The 16,884-nt window shown below is 43.8% G+C and overlaps 1 protein-coding gene across 1 annotated transcript in view; it reads left to right on the top strand.

The window, feature by feature from the left end:
- Positions 1–16,884, top strand: part of mdfic (MyoD family inhibitor domain containing) — a 226,433-nt gene that overhangs the window by 145,789 nt on the left and 63,760 nt on the right. The gene's annotated exons all lie outside the window — the stretch shown is intronic.

The raw sequence follows: 16,884 nt of genomic DNA, 5'->3' as shown, positions 1-16,884 counted from the left end.
AAATGGCTCGAAACCTTTTCTATCTTCTCGTGTTCTCCGCACATTAAATGATCTCAGGGTTCATTTAGCCAAGCCGGCCAAATGTTTTAGTGTCTCTTTTGCTGCTTGTGTAATGTAAAATATGTTGGCCAGATCTGAATAAACATCAATCTCCGTTCTGGGGCTTCTCGATGAGATGATTGGCGAAGTCGTAAAGCGGAGACAGCTGGTGGGGGTAATGTCGTCTCGGACTGGATGGACGGCCTGCGCGTCATGATTTACGCCGCGTCTGGCATTTTGGCCTCCTGATGGGAGGGAATATCCATCAGATTTATTTGACTTTTCTTTCCTCTCTTCGGCTCTTTTCTCAGCTTTCTGACAGGCCCTCGAGTCAATTTAGTGCCTCTACATGTATTTAAAAAAAAAGCTATGAAGGAAGTGTGCTCCCCGTTTTTTTCCACCTCCTCTCCTTCATGCTGCTATTGAAACACTCCCATTTTTGTTTTTTTTTATCCACGACTACAAGTGGTTACAGGAAGCAGGGGTTCCTTCCCTGTATCTATTTGCGTTTTTTTCTTTTTTCACTCTGCTACCCTTTATCTTTTTACCCCATGGCCCACGTCCCATCATCCCTTACTGCACCAATTTGTGAATGAGCTTATGATAATGGCCCGATCATAACGGGCGAGCCCCCTCTGGAATGAGATCGGTTGCGACGGCGCTGACCTTTCAGCAGGCGAGGGTTGTAAAGCTGCCACACCATAACAAGGTCTGTTGAGTAAGCAACTTGCAAGGCAAGGTTACCGCTTCTGGACAGAGACGATGCGCACGTGTCGACAAAAAAAAAAAAAGAGGGACATTGTTCTGATTGTGGTTTTTCAAGTCGATTAACTTTCTGAGTGTGCGTCAAAGATGTTCTGCTGATGTGGACAGTTCTACTGTGATGCGAGAAGGCGGCGGGCGGGCGGGCGGGCGGGGTGGGTTGATGTCCAATAAGAGTGGCATCAATCTCGAATAAAATGGCCTCGGCCCTTCCACAGATATCTACCTTCTTTTTTTTCTTCTTTTTTTTAACCCACTTGGGTTTGGAAAGACACGAATGCGCTACGTCGAGTAAAGCACACATTGATGTTACGGTCGCCCATGCAGAAATGATACATTCTAACATTTTTCCATTGTGTACGCGCCATCCATGTGTGCACGGACAAGATGGACTGAAAGGCACATTCTCCTACACTTGTCTGGGTTTGAGGCCTCACAGACACACAGACAGACTTTTTCTTACATTTTGTGCCTCTCCATAAATAATACAGATTCCTTTGGCCTCGTTGACAGGATCTGTAATGGAGTCTGCATCGCCAGTTCGAGTGACTGACCAGGTGACTCCCCACTTGACTGACTGTTTTTATCTAACTGGTAGAGCATGAAGCAGCCAGATCACTTTTTACCTTAAGCCTGACAACAATCAAGGGCAGCCGGAGAGTGTGTGCCAGTTCACGGATCTCCACGTGTCGCCGTCTAACTGTTTGGCTGAACAAACATGTAATCTCCTCTCCTCGCCTAACTGATCCTTTGTCTGACGGGAGGCCCAACACAACGCGGGGAGTGCACAATCAATCTTCATTTGGTAATTTATGAAGCCGTCCGATTGTCAGGTATCAAGCGGCGTCTCGAACAACTCATTCTGCCCCGTACTGGGAAAGGGGGAGGGGGGTTGTCACCACCCAACACTCCCCCCCACCCAGCCTCCTCACCGGTCGGTGCCTGCTGCCGTCAGCAGCCCAGAGGCATCGCGCAGAGAGAGAGAGCACATGAGGACGATGTAACGGAGGAGGCCAGCCGGGATTAACCCTGTGGCCACCCACGGCAGGTGCTGAGGCAGCCACGCGTCGAGCCTCATTAAGGAAACCGAGAGAGGACAGCATGGCAACAAACATAAGGGGGAGGCTGGGAATATGCATACTGTACCTGGTGAGCACAAACACTCATATCCATTAAAGCTCTGTGCCGTGCCTCACAGACTGGCACCTGTGTGGGGAAACATTGACACTTTGGAGGGAGCCTGTTCCCCTTTACTTTTCTCCATTAATTCTCACCATCATCTCGCCCCTCTATGAACCCTCTCCTCGTATCCCTTTCCTTATTTTTTCTTATAACTTTGCTACATGTTCTAATCTTTGCAGCATACATTAACTCCATCCAGCTTCCTTTAAACAGAGTCCATGTTAAAACTGTGTTTTTGGTGCTTTTAATGTGTTCTAGCAGCAATTTTTCTGATGATGCTGGACATATATGAAGAAAAGTAAGCACAGAATGTTATTTCTGAGTGTTTTCATTATTCAAATCAATGTGCATCAGGAGCAGACAAAAAAATGCTGTTTGGAAAAAAACAAAAAAAAGCTTATATGGGACCGATGAAATGCGCTAGGCGGGCTAGAAACTCCCTGCTATAAACTCTAAGCAATAGGGAGTGGGGGTGGGATTGCTCCAGGGCTCTGATTTTAAGTCCGACTCCAACTACATTTTTATCTGTTGTAAATTGTTATGATTGTGCAGTTTTAGCCATCTGGACAAAAACAAAAGGTAAGGCGTGAACTTCCCCTCTGAAACGTTTTGTTTAACTTCTCGTGCCGATCAGCTTATATACCACCTTCTTCCGCTGCTGAAGAGCGAGGTTGGTGCAGGCTCTCCAGCCGTTACCATGACAACATATCAAATGGTCGCTTCTGCAAAAAACTATTTCGATCTAAGAAAAATAAAAAGAACTAATAATTGATTCCATTTGTATTGCGTCTGCAAGTCACCATTGTATAAGTAGGATAATGTCTGATGAGGTGGGCATTTTTTAAAATTTACAGACTTTGCATAAGCAACCCTCCAATGGGATCAGGCTTTCACGTTGTCCATAACCGATAATAGTTATAGATTGAAATTGAGATAAAAATGAGAAGTGTAATAAGAAGTGAAAATGGACAGTGTGAACAGGAACACCTAAAAAAGAAGTTCTGGTCACATAGCCAAAATGTTCTATATCACTACGCTGCTCAAGTGGACTATTTGATACGATGTGTTGCGTTGTCATGGTAATGGTTGAGCCAGCACCGCCCTCGACTCCAGTGGCAACGGACAACGATAAATATGCTAATTAGTTCACCCCTTACTGCTTATTTTTGTCCAGATGATGATGCAAAAGTCAGTTTCAAAGAAGCCAGTGCAGTGACATGGAACATTTGAGATATGTGACCGGAACTTCTTTTTTAGGGGTACATTATCACTTTGTAATCCACACCCAGCAGCCAATCACAATCGAGTATTTACCCGGACCATGGTATAACAGAAATGAATGGACTTTGCAGAAGCAACTGTCCAATCAAGCCTCGATATTGTCCATTATTTTCTGACAATGGACACCTCCTCGGGCGTTATCCTTTTCACAACAGATATAAAAGATTATGGATTTAAAATTTTATTGATTAACGCGATTAGAAAAAAAGTATTAATTTGTTTTTGTCAACTAACCAAGGTTAATGTAATAATTTGAAACCCCATATATATATATATATATATATATATATATATATATATATATATATATATATATATATATATATATAATTCTTAGTCTATTTTAGTGTGGCTGAAACTTGAGTCTTTGTATTTGTGGTCTGAATAAATCATTTCTTATATATGGATTGGAGTTACAGAAATACTTACGATACTACTGCGAGATATTTTAATTGTTCCATCATTTTATCTTAAATTGTGTGTGCTAATCAAACTACAGAAATACCATTTATCTTTATTCATTTAAAGACAAAATAAAAATAACAAATGAACTTCAATTTGAAACCAAATTTTTGGGCGAGTAATTTTCTCATCTGATTAAAGATGTAAATGTGCTGAAAAGGATTTCTTTCTGATTTCTTTCTTCTTCTTAATTTCTTTCTAGACATTTCAGGTTGTGAATAATTCAGCTCAGTAAGTAGCACTTTGGGTCCATTTCCCTCAGTTGGTATCTTTGATTGGAAAAACAGGGGCTTGTCTGTGAATGATAGCCCCGGGGCTAAGGGCCCAGGGCGAGCTCGGGGGGGGACACTGGTCTTCGAGCCACTCCTGGCCCCAGGGAGGGACGGTCCGGCCATGGCCGCCAGGCCTTCCGGTCTCCATCCGCCCGCCAGCATCTCTCAGCCCGTGGAAGTAAGGTGTGTTAGTCGGGCTGGCTCCGCTGAGAGCGCCAGACGAATGAGATACTTTCCAAGCTGCTTTTCTCCCCTCCGTCTCCTGCGGCTGCCTGGGCAATTTGTCGGTCGACCTACCAGAGGCAGAATGCAAATCCTCACCTGAGGAGGTGCACAGTGGCTTAATGCCAGCTGGGTAGTGCACGTGTGTTGCCCCGTAATCTGTTTTTTATTTTTTCCAAGAACCTAACACAATAACTGTCATCCGGACCCCAGTGTATCTTTGTGTCCATGTGTGATGTATCGTCTTGCAGCCTGGTTTCTTTCCCTTTCTTTTCTGTCTGTGATCTGAGACACGACTCTCCTTCACTCCTCATCAACCCACCACTCCTAATTTATAGACGGGCATAAAAAGCCGGTATTTTCTCGTGTTCTTACCTTCCACCCGGCCCTGCACGACAAAATAGGACACAGTAAACGAACCGCGTAAAGCTTTTTTCCATTTTTTTCCCCCTTAAACTTCTCCCAAAGTTGATTGTGCCTTAGTCACAACTATCCTTACAGATGGATGCAGACTGTCAGTAGACAAAAAAAAGGGCAAACCTGCGTGTATAGCACGAGATTTTAAGATCGTAGACCACAGCCTGTAGAATGAAGCACATTTTTCTACGTCCATGCTACGAGCAACAGGTCATAGTTTAGACTCTTTTATGATTGTAGTTTAGACTTCACTCTTTTAGAATAGAATGTAGTTTGGGTCGACATCCTATGGGCACTCATAGTATGTACACCCCGTGAGTGCAACTTCAGCGCGTTGTCAGTAAAAGGCCATTATATGCACTTCATTAACTACTAGAGTCAGGTGTAAGAGCATTAGACAACAGCATTAGACCTGTACGTGATACGTTTGTGCAACTTACATTATCCTAACAAATACTTAACGATACAAGCACAACTATGGTCTGTCACATTTTCATGACATCCCTTAAAGTACAAACCTCAATGGAACTCCTAGACACCGTTACGCTACCTTTAATATGTCGCTCCCATCTACAACCCAAAAACCTGGAGCACCCATACGGGTGTTTGCGACCACGGCGTTTTTCGTACAGCCGAAACAAACCAGATAAAAGTTGGGTTTTGACAGAAGTTCACTGACGAGCAGAAGAAGATGAAGTCGTGCAACATCTCGCTCCAAGTTCAGATAACTTTTCAAGGACAGCTCCATACCCAAGATGAAAGTGATCTTCCGAACTCATATCATTTTTACTGCTCGTATCCAAATACCACCTGGCTCATTCTGTGCTGTCAGCACTTTTTTATCAAAAAGAATTAATACTTTTCTTTTTTTTTTTTTTGTTCCTCTTTTCCCCAACCAGATAGAAGTATTTTATTCGTCGCAGTTTGCCCGAAGTCCTCCGCATCTTCGGAATGTGAAAGATTTGAAGTCACGGATAAAAAGCACTTTTCTAATCAACATTTTTTCCCTAAGCGCTTCTTTCGTTTTAAAAGATGTTTTTCATTATTTATAAGTGTTCTGAAGGTGCTACCGAGCTGATTTCTTTCACAGGACCAGACATGAGGCCGACGGAGCTTGCAGAATTGATTAGATAAGCCTGGAAATTACAATGTGGAGCACGCAGCGCTCTGAAATGTGCTCTAAAATACACCCGTCACGAATATTAATACCCAAGGCTTCTAAGCACATATTTGAATGCGAGGGGGGAAGTTGATACATGAAGTTTTATAGACTGTCCACTATGTATTGCGGTATATTGCTGATCAAATGGAAAATTACCAGTCTTTTTTTTTTTTTTTTTTTTTCCTGAATGCCACCGGCCTCATAGCGACGGGAGGGTGATCGCAATTTCATCATTAGCACTCGAACATTCAAAGCTAATTTCTGTTTTACTGAATAATTCTGAAAGATGTTAATCAAACATATGAAAGAGTATTTGAAATATTTAGCCAAATGATATTAATGAAGATCAAAGGGTGAGCTGTTTGGAGCGGATGCTGTGTGAATGGCCCGGGTAATAGCAGGGTCCATAGGAGCACATGAAACACTTTGTCTTCTCCTAAATATTTTATGCGAGGTACCTGTTGTATGGTGCTTAATGAGCTATGTGGAGATAAGGAGGGAAAAAAAATTGTGATTTTTAATGCAAAGTTTTTCAAAGGAAATGCTAATTCAGACTCTTGCACACAGAGGAGAAGCGCACATTCCTTGCAGATTTCTCCGACTTTTTTTTTACATTTTTTTTTTATGTTGCGTAGCCATAGCCACAGCACATTTCCAGGGTGAATATTTTAGCCCTGGAGGAAAGCAAACTCAAGTGAGAGCGGGATCCAGGGGTCAATGGTGTTTCTTTAAAGAAACTTTGTCTCTTTTTTTTTCTTTTTTTTCTCTGTCCACCCCCTCTGTGCTCAACTCTGGAATACTAACATCAGCAGACAGAGCAGGAGAGATGACAGGAACATCGGGGGATGCATGAGTCAGGCGCTCTGGGTCAGCGCTCAAACGACTGGCGTTAACGCCGAGCCATTAGCAAAATGAATCCCATTTGCCGTTGACTCCTTCCAGCAAACGTCTTTCATTGAAGTCGGGTTTATGTTTTGGTTTTTTTTGTGTTGTCATGCAGGAATAACAGGATGAGGCTGAGGAAACAAGAAAGTCTGAGCGAAAACAAGACGCACGGAAGAAAATTGAAGGCAGAAATTCAAACCGCGGCGAGTTGCTGGTATCGTCATCTGTGGGACTGATTCCAAGTAAGCAAAAGGAAGATTGGTTCACGATGGTTGCAAAAACATTAAAAACAGTGACACAAATATCCAATAAAAATTGGGATTTCAAGTAGAAAATGTTATATTTAAAAAAAAGCTACAACTCTGTTTTTTCATTGTTAATCAAAAAGAAACAAAATTTAGATGTAAATATTCAACTTTCCCTAAAATAAATAGTTAAAGCTCTTAAAGTCCCATCTTTGATCTGATCATCTTAGTTACAAGAACAAGTTAAAAACACCAGAAAACACAAAAAGTCTTAAACCCTTGCATGACCGCCTGTGTGGTGGGACGGTAAATGTACACTGACAGTCTTAGTTGATAAAAATCAAAAGTTTCAATGACCGACCCTTGAAATCCTATAGGAAACACTAAGGGTCATTTTTTACCCTTATGGAAAAGTGGGATCGTGATACAAAAGTTGCATTTTTTAAAATGTGTAAAAATGTTTTTTTTAAATGCAATGACCTCATATAATAAACAACTTTTACGAGGAATATCTGGAACATCAAATATAAATACTCTTATTTTCAAATATTTTAAAAAATCACAATCCATCGGGTCACTTTGGACCCCACTTTTGAAAAAGTGAGGTAGTGATAGAAAAGCGACTAAAATGAAATATTTTGTTCTTTAAAATGCAATAGCATCACATAACAAACATGTTGCATGAGAAACATGGAATATAAAAATATAAATAATTTTATTTTCAAATATTTTAAAGAATTATAACCCATGGGGTCGCTTTTGACCCCACCTTTGGAAATGCGGGGTATTCATGTATGAATATATAAAAGTGTGTATAGATAAATTTAAAAAATGTAATGGGTTCTTGTAACAAACACATTTTATGAGGAATACCTGGAATAACAATACATTGGGTCACTTTTGACCCCACTTAGGCATTAAATTGTTAAAGTACTTAAACTATTCAAAATTAGTTTTACTTCTGTTGTTAAATATCTCTAGTATTTATATTTTTAAGACTTGATGTGACAGATTTATCCCAATCTACTGATCTGAGAGTTTAAACACTAAACATGGGGCCCGCTTCTGAGGGCCAGAATTTTAGAGGAAAAAGGGAGCTTGAAGACGGAGCAAAGCACTCAACCCCCTCACGTGCCGCCAAGCGCCGGGACAAGGAGGAGCGCCGGGCAACAGCGGAAGAGTGACGATGGCCAGGTGATTAGAAAAAAAGACTTGCAGGCTAGGTAGACCTACAAAATGAGTAACGGCGCACCCCAAACTGCGCCATAAGGCTCAACGGTTTGTGATTTGCAAGTTGATAAGACAAGAAGATTAATAATGCGGCATGATAATGGCGGGGCTGAAGCTCAGCTGGGGAGATGGTAATGATGGGATATTGCTGTAGGAGCAGTTCAGTGAGCCACAGTGGAGTGGGAGAAAGATGGAGAGAAGGAGAGGTGGAGAGAGGAGACGGACTGATGGAGAGGAAGAAACTCCAGCTGCACGAAGGGAGGGGGCAGCACTCATCCCAATTGGCCCTCAGGATATGAGAGTTTGAAAAATGAAAACGCAGTTATCATTTTAATTAGGTGCTAAGATTTTTTTTGTTTTTCTTTTTATATTCATACATTTCTTTCTTGTTCCAATAGGGATTTTAAAGAACACATATGTTTTGTTCCATCATTATTTCTCAGGTATGTTCTTTTTTGGGAGGGGAATTTCTTTTTTCTCTCTAGTTGGGACAAACATTGCCAAAGGTGATGAAAAAATAAAACACCTCCCTCAGCAATGCACCTTTAAGCAACCACTTCCAATAAAAAGTCTATGTAAGCGTGCGTTTCTGGGTCAAAACTCTTACGTTTGCATGTAGCTACGCTAGTTTTTACAACTGTTTTTGGGCTCCACGTTCAACACTTGTGGCAATTGGCCGCAAATTTAAAGTTAAACCAGGTTGATCAATCAGGAATTCAGACGCTTTCTGGCTCCTCTCTCTCTGTGTGGGTTGGGTGGTGCTGGGCCTGGGGTGTCGGCGCCTCCGGGGGTGGGGCCCCTGGGCTGGGTGGCCCTGGCCCCTTTGCTGGGGGGGGGGGGGGGGGGGGGGACAGCTGTTTGACCACCGGGGGACAGTCTACCAGCTGTCCCCAACTTACCCCCTTCCTCATATAACCTCATATTAGGGTGAGGGGGTGGGGGGTCTAGCCTGCGATGCGCCTTGGGGGGGGGCTACTTGGCAGTGGCCCACCTCCTATGGTTGCCGTATGGAGTGGGCCCCCCCTCTTTCGGTTTTATTTGCACCTTAGACATGTAGGGTCCTTGGTAGGGGGGGTGCTTGGACATCACTGCCAGCAAGCAGCAGATGTCCTCCTGGCACCCTACCCGCCAATTTTAACCGCACCTTAGACATTTAGGGCCCCTTGGTGGGGAGGGTGAGGGGACATCACTGTGAGTAATCAGGAGATGTCCCCTTAGTGCCCTACTCGCCAATTTTAAATGCACCCCCCTTAGTACACACACCCCTCCCCCTTCAATATATACATTCCAACATAAACACACACACCCTTTCAAACACACATACACGCACACACATTTTGCAAGGAAGGTAGGACCTGGGTCCATCTGTCCCCTACCCCTTCCCTGGTGGGGGGTGCGGGCCCCTTGGCGATGGCGGCCGTGTCCCTTGGGTGCTGGCTCCCTGGGCCCGGCGGTGCTCTCTCCGCATGGTGGGGGGGGTTCATATTACACCTGAGCCGGGGGTGTTCGTGTCCCTGGGGGGTGGGTCCTGGTCCTTGCCCCTGAGCGCTGGGCCCTGCCAAACTTCCAACATGGCCGAACCTGGTCGGGCCATATTTATAACACCCCTTGTGGGCCCTCTTTTTTCCCCGGGGTTCCCCCCTCCTGGGCGGGGGCGGCGGGCCCCTGCCTTGCTCCTCCCTGGACCAACGGTGGGCCGGGCGGATGGCTGCCTGGAGTGCGGAGCGGGTCTCCCTTGGGGGGTCCTGGCTCGTACCTGGGGTAGGGGCGGGGGGATGCCCGGAACTCCTGGGTGGTGGTGGGGTGCTCGTCTGGGGCTGTGGGCGTCCTTCTCCGGTGGGGCCCTGCGTTGGGCGCTCCCGGCGCGGCGGGGGGGCTGCTCTCCTGATTGGGCTGGGGCGGCGCTCTCTTTCCCTCCGTGCCTCCCTGCTCTCTGGCTCTGGGGGCCTTGCGGCGGTCCTGCTGGCCCTGGCCTGGGTGGCGGGCTTGGTCGCCCGGACGGCGGTTGTTCCCTGCCGGTTCCCGTGGGGATTTCGGCTGCCGCTGCTGCTGCGGTGGGGGTCTTGGGGTGGGGATGCCTGGGCACTCTCCCTCCTTCTTGTCACGTTCCACCATCCATTTTAGAAGAACATAAACACTCACCTGAGCACAGGTGTTAGCTCACCTTTGCACTAACAGTTTGCATGATTGAATGACTGAAATATTTCACACTAGTTGGTTTTAAGGCATAAGTATGCGTGTGAACACTATCTGTTTTGTGTACATGTCGACAGGTGGACATTTTTGCAGCTAGCAGGTGTGTTTATAACATTTGAGTGTGTGTGTGGATAGGCCCCGCCCTTTTTGAACTACATTTGAACCTTACCATAATGATTAACAACCAGTAAACTTGTTGCTTTATGCTGCTTCATGGTCTTATCCCCCTTCCCCTCCTATTATCACCCTCCTACCCCCCCTCTCTCTAACGTCCCTCTCTCTTCTTCCCCTCTTTCCTTTTCCGTCCAGTCCAACACCAAAGATTTTCAAACATGATTGAAATTAATAAAGTTTGGCCTCAATTACAAAAGGGGTTTATTCAGACATACCTTTGGTTTGTCTGAAGATTAATAACCCCTCTTGTTAAAGTAAAATATGTCCAACACAAGAGGCCCTCAGCTCTCATCTGTCTGCCTAGCTGTTGGACAGGACAAGTTAAAAAAAAAAAAAAAAAAAAGGAATTCAGACTTGGTAGTAATGTATGGATGGCCTCCCTTTTAATTAACAGAAGTGCCATCCATTTGAAAATTGATCATGAAGGAGAAATCAATTATCTTGGTTTGTACTTGGCTGGAATTATGAAACCAAGTCTTTCAATTATCAGAATTGAGCTGTGAAAAAAACAATAGCTTGTCAGTACATGTGTTAGTGAACAGTAAAAAAACCAAGAAGACCTTTCCAGCTCATCCAGTTTAATCATGCGGCCTAAAGTTGCGTTCAAGAACTCATGTTTGTCCGCGTTCTATAACATTCGGCACTTTTCCAGTGTGAACACCATATGCTGAACACGCATTCTAGGACTTTCTACAGCCGGGGTGCCCACACTTTTTTGGTACTTTTGAGACAACAAGCTCTAAAAGATCTACCGAATTTCCAGACTATAGAGTGCACCTGATTATGAGCCGCACCCCTTACATTTTTAAAGGATAAGAGATTTTGTACATACATAAGCCGCACCTGTCTATAAGCCCCATGTGCCCACATTGAAGCATGTGTTGTAGAATGAGGATGTGTATGTGCTGAAATCGCGCGCGTGTGTAAGAAAGAGGAGGGAGCGCGTGCAGCTCAAGAGGGAGCGACTGAACCTGCAAAAGCGTACGCTCAGTGGCAGGGTCAAAACACCCGAGCAGACCCAGCAAGCCTGGGAACTGAACAGTACTGGATAAGTATCTTGGAGAAAGAGACAGTACATAACAGATATGCCCAGTGGCGGGTCTTTCTGAGAAAAGAACATCTCTAAACAGAATCCAGTAACCATCACAGTGACAGACATCCAAGTAAGATGGGTTAAGCCCGTCGACAACTTTGACACGCCGAGGTGTGCTGATGCTGCAGTGTAAATGTAGCATTAGAGGTGCTTGCGAGAAAAGAGATAAATCTAAGCAGTCTTACCTTTTTTTTTAGGTCTTTTTGTTATTTCAAGCGCAGGTAACCCCTAATTATTGGATCTATTTAGCAGAAATAAATTCCTTTTATTTAGGCTAAATTTCCCTCTAAATTCAGTCTCATCTCTTGTGAAGTTTGTTGATCTAAAAAAATCCTGTTTGATAATGACAACCTGTTAAATGCTGTCATCTGTTTCCGCCGTCTCCTTATTACATCTTTGCATGCTGTTGACTCGCCTGTTTACACCTCAGACAAACATTTTGTCAGATCCCCCTTTCGTCTTAATTGCACCACTTTGTCAGTGCCTGTTGATGATCTTTCGGCGCCGTCTCACTTTGTTTTTGTTACGCCTCACAAGCCGGTGACGCTGCTTTTGATCTGAAGGAGAAACTTGTGATTAAACAATTTTTTGGGTGTTTTTTTTAAGTTGAAAAGCAGCAGAGATTTGAAATACTAAAACCCAAGAGACACTTTGAACCACCCTTATATTTACACTGTAAAAACAGATAAGATGAGAAGAATTCTTATTTTAAGAAAAAATTCTGGTCACTGGTACATGTTCTTTTTAACTTGGATTATTTTGCCTTTGAAAAACAGAAAATTTGTCTCACAATAAGGATCCTTTTACCGTCTTAGTACTCAGTTTTGCAGTGTACAGCCTTGATACTTTATCAAAACAATGTTTTTTTGCAAGTACTTTTTAATCAGGTCACTATGAACCAGTTAATAATAATTAAAAATAGTCGTTTTTATTTGTCAAACAAAAAAAAATTGTAAAGGGAGCTGAGCTTTTTAAGAGAACAAAACAAACCTCCCATAAAACTGCACAGTGTACAATTCAAATGCAAATAAGGAGCACAAACATAAAGGAAGAGAAAAAAGTTGTATTTTTAGGATGGGTAGAAACTGGAAAAGAGTCCTTTTCAAAATCTAGAAACTAAGTTGAAGATGAGCTTTTTGTTGTTCTTTTCTTTTGTAGCATTAAGAAGATAAGAGCAGGAAGGGTTCAAATCCCGGCTGAGTTCTTTCTGTGTGGAGTTTCCGCCTTTTTCCACGGGTGTGCGTGTTTTTTTTTGTCCTACCGCAGTCCAAAAACCTTTTTCATAGGTTTATTGGTGTCTCTGAAGTGTCCCTAGGTGTGAATGTGTGGCCCTGCTGGTGACGTGTTCGTGATGTAACCCAATGTAAGGATAGGCTCCAGCAATCTCACCACCACAAAAGGGAATTTAGCGGGTTCTGAAGACAGATTGAGGGAGAAAGTTCAAACATGTTACCCACTTGTTAACTCAAACTCATTTGCACTTACAGTACAATTCCCACATGAATGTTTGTCATGAATTTTTCAAAGAAGTGCCTTGTATCCTGATAGAAAGACGACCAATATGAGATCCCTTTTGGGAAATAATTTCAGAAAGTAATCAATGCTTTTTTTTTGTTGATAATTTACAGTAGACCATTAAATATCCATTTAACAACCTCACACATTCTCCAATACCTTAGTCATAACTGCCCTTACGAGTGCATGTGCAAGCAAAAAGTTGCCAAATATGTGTGCGGCCCGCATGAAATATCAAGGGCGTACACTGCTTGGTAAGCCCATGCTTGGTAAGCCCATAGAGTGAATACGTTTGTGCACATTTGTTTCTACGGGCATGCTGCAGGTGAAAGGTCGTAGCGGACACCTAAACAACTCATAGTGGGGAACTAAGGGTAGCAATTTTTTACTTTTTTGTCTCTCTCAAAACATGTGCACTGCGCAAGTAGCCCGTAAGTGTTGTTCATGTGATAAGCGTGTACTCCTGACAATCAGAGCGTGGTTTGTGTGGAATTCCTACGATCACTTACGGACAAATCTGAATTCTTCCTCTACCCCTTTGGATTCTCCCTACTTCTCCAACTGTAGGGGCATTTGGAGTGGTAGGGTTGTCCAAAATTGTTGTTTTTAAGGGCTAACCCTCACGGCGAAGGGATGCTGAGCTCTCCAACCCGAGGGTGATCCGCGTCACACTGTGCCACGGAGGAGAAGCGCTTTTCTTCACGTGAATGTGCTCTGATGCACAGAAGTTTGCATTTAAATGTAAGTAATGACTTTTTGTTTTAGCCTGACCTTTTTTAAAGTTATAAAACTGTTGTTGTTCTGTATCCACGAGCGCTAGCAGCTCTGCGCAAACATGACTGACCGGCGGCTTTTGATTACGTCATTAAGTGGGAGTAGCGTCCAAATTTGAGGACACTATTTTTCTATAGCTCTCTGTTTGGAGGAATAAATGTGGGAGAAGCCGTAGAGGAAGAATTCGGATTCGGCTAGGTATCACCTACACGGTCACTAAGGAGCCAGTATTTACACCTTACCATCGACTAAAGTGTGATGTAAGGGCGGTAAAACAGCATCACCCATACGTCATATGTGCAACTTACTTTAGCCTTGCGAATATGTCACCATATACTTACCCCACGTGCGTTCCGTTTTCATGATGTCCTTTGAGGTGGCCATACAACCTTTAAGGTAACTGGAAAGCAGTTGCGCTACTTTTACAATGCAACATCTCCTGTCTACGACCCTCCCTGGACCCCGAAAACCCAAAAACCCGCAGCGCCCGTACGTGATCAAGGCTTTAATGAGCGTTCAATACATTTGAAATTGTTACGGACCAAAAAGGGGAATGGGAAATAAAAAAATTCTTGGTGTGTATGTGTAAAAGTTCCACGTCCTCCGGTTCTCACGCTACAAACTAACATGTTAATTAAATAAGAAGCCGTGTTCCAAAGATCAGCCAACTCCCAGCTGCTGTTTTTGATAGAACTGCCAGAGATGGCAGCTAAATTGCCTCATTACCAAACATGTTAGCAGCTGTTGCTTCTTCGGCTGTTGATCTGGAAGAGGTTGCAGCAATGTTTGTCTCCAATCCTCAAGATTTCGTTTCGGCAACACGTTATCAGCTGTAGACGCGTGAAGTGTCAACACAGTTTGTTTGACGAAACTTCCCAGATTTCCCGACTCTCTACCTACTGGCTTTCTTTGGTGATAAATATGCAAAAGGAGGGGAAACGGCATTTCAGAGCTGACATGCCTCCCTTTTAAGATCATCTTTTTGCCTTGTACTCTTCATAAAGCAGGAAAAAAAAAACCTCAGTCCTGTCAGCATTTTTCTTTCTATTTTATCTAGATTTCCTTTGAGATAAGTTTTAATTAGCCTGAAATTAGTGTAAGTTTTCCAAGAGTAAATGTGAGTCTTCTGTTTCGACTTTTCCTTTTTCTTCCGTTTCCGTGTTTGATGTGTCGGATGCCCGTGGCACTGATCCCGCTGACAGAGGCGTTGGGACTCCGTCACGGCCCCTCCAGTAACCCCCCCATCACTGACATGACACGAATGAGCCGCATTACGGACTTGTAGCGCCCCCGCAGTTTACACCCATTAATGGCTTCAATGATATTCATTGCCCCCCACCCTCCGCGCCCCACCACCGTCTTAGTCGTAGCGTTGCAGCTCACAGCAGTAAAGATGTGACAGTGTCAATAACCATAATCGTGCCTGTGCGGAAAATAATGAAGCGTATGCGTCATGTCAGCCCTACAAGCCTTCAATATCCTATGATAAAATGAAGTGGCAAAAAAATAAAGTTATGATAAAAAAACAACGATCAATGAAGCCATCTAATGGTAAATACGAAATTGCCATGTGAATATGATTTTCCCTCTCCGAGGATGCCGTGCAGATTATTAGGATGAACAGGAGAAGCCCATTTGTATGTAAATTGGAGATTGATTATATTTATTTGCTGATAGAGGAGCCCTGGACGGTCACACGCAGACGCCGTAAAAAAGGGGGTGCATCCGTGGAGCCGCGTTGTTGAACAGCTGTTTTTCCGTCTGTGATGCCACTCCAAAGACACGATGCCCAAAAAAAAAGGAGGGCGACGTAGGATCCGCCAGCTCCAACAGGGCTCACCTCTCCAGAATATTCTAATTACCAGCCCTCCTCATTACAGATGATATGTCAATGAGAGAAGAAGAAAAGGAGGAGGGGGGGGGGGTAGGAAATGAAAGGAAGAACTTCAAGCAGAGAGCAGCAATTCAGTTACTTCTTCATCACTTTTTGGCAACCTTGCCACGCACCCTGGTTAATGCCACATATTGAATGTTTCTGTGGTTTTTCCTTTTCTTAAAATAGGCCAAAATGCTGTTGCGGCGGTGAAATCTATTATCGCCATTTGCACGGGGGCCCTTTTTTTTTTAGTGGGGGGATCCTACGGAGGGGGTGAAGAACAAAGAGCTCATGAGGGAGAAAATAGGGCAGAAATGATGTGGCGTCGGGTCCCCGACGAAATCTTTCTTTTTTTTTTTTTTTTTTTACTGGCGACCATGGCAAATGGTAGATTCCATATCTGACACTTTACTGGTTTTTGCATGAAAATTAGAGGACCCCACCACTTTTGCTTGATGTCCCCTGATTAATTTACAGCACTTTTGTTACGTCGGCATCATCCAAAATAAATTAACCGTGCTGGAGATATCTGAAGCGTTAGGCAGGGAATGCAATTTGTTACAAGGAGAGAGAGAGAGAGTGAGAAAAAAAGGAAATATGAGATTAAATAAAACACCTAATTGACAGAAAAAGTCACCAAGCGTAAGCGCTGTTTGGCATTGTTGAGAAGAGCCGTCTGTACGCGTTTGGCGACGGAGGGGGTAGAAGAAAAAGGAAGAGCCGGCCACTTGATTTCCTATGGAAATTAATCGGCTATCAAACAATCTTGGTCTGCCGAGGATGATTATACAGCCGGGGTAGGCATGGGGGGTGGGTGGGGGGCGAGAAACTGAGAGGAAGAAGAGGGAAAGAGGGAGAGAAAATGCCCTTTGTGTAGGTGAAATGTGTCGTGGACTGTCATCGTAATATACCTCAGTGAAATGAAGGTTAATTCTGATGTACAGCCTGCATGGCCGTCATTATCGGTGAATCATGAAAATAAATTAAGCCACTGAAATAGATACTCCTGTGGTACGCGGCGGGGATCTCATGAAGGATGGACGGCTGAACTTTACAGATTATTATTGGGAAATAGTGCCGAATTCAATTAATGCACC

This window comes from Oryzias latipes, chromosome 23 (assembly GCF_053564925.1).
Source record: "Oryzias latipes strain Hd-rR chromosome 23, Olatipes_Hd-rR_3.1".
Taxonomy (NCBI): Eukaryota; Metazoa; Chordata; class Actinopteri; order Beloniformes; family Adrianichthyidae; genus Oryzias; species Oryzias latipes.
This window is presented reverse-complemented; position numbering and strand designations above follow the sequence as displayed.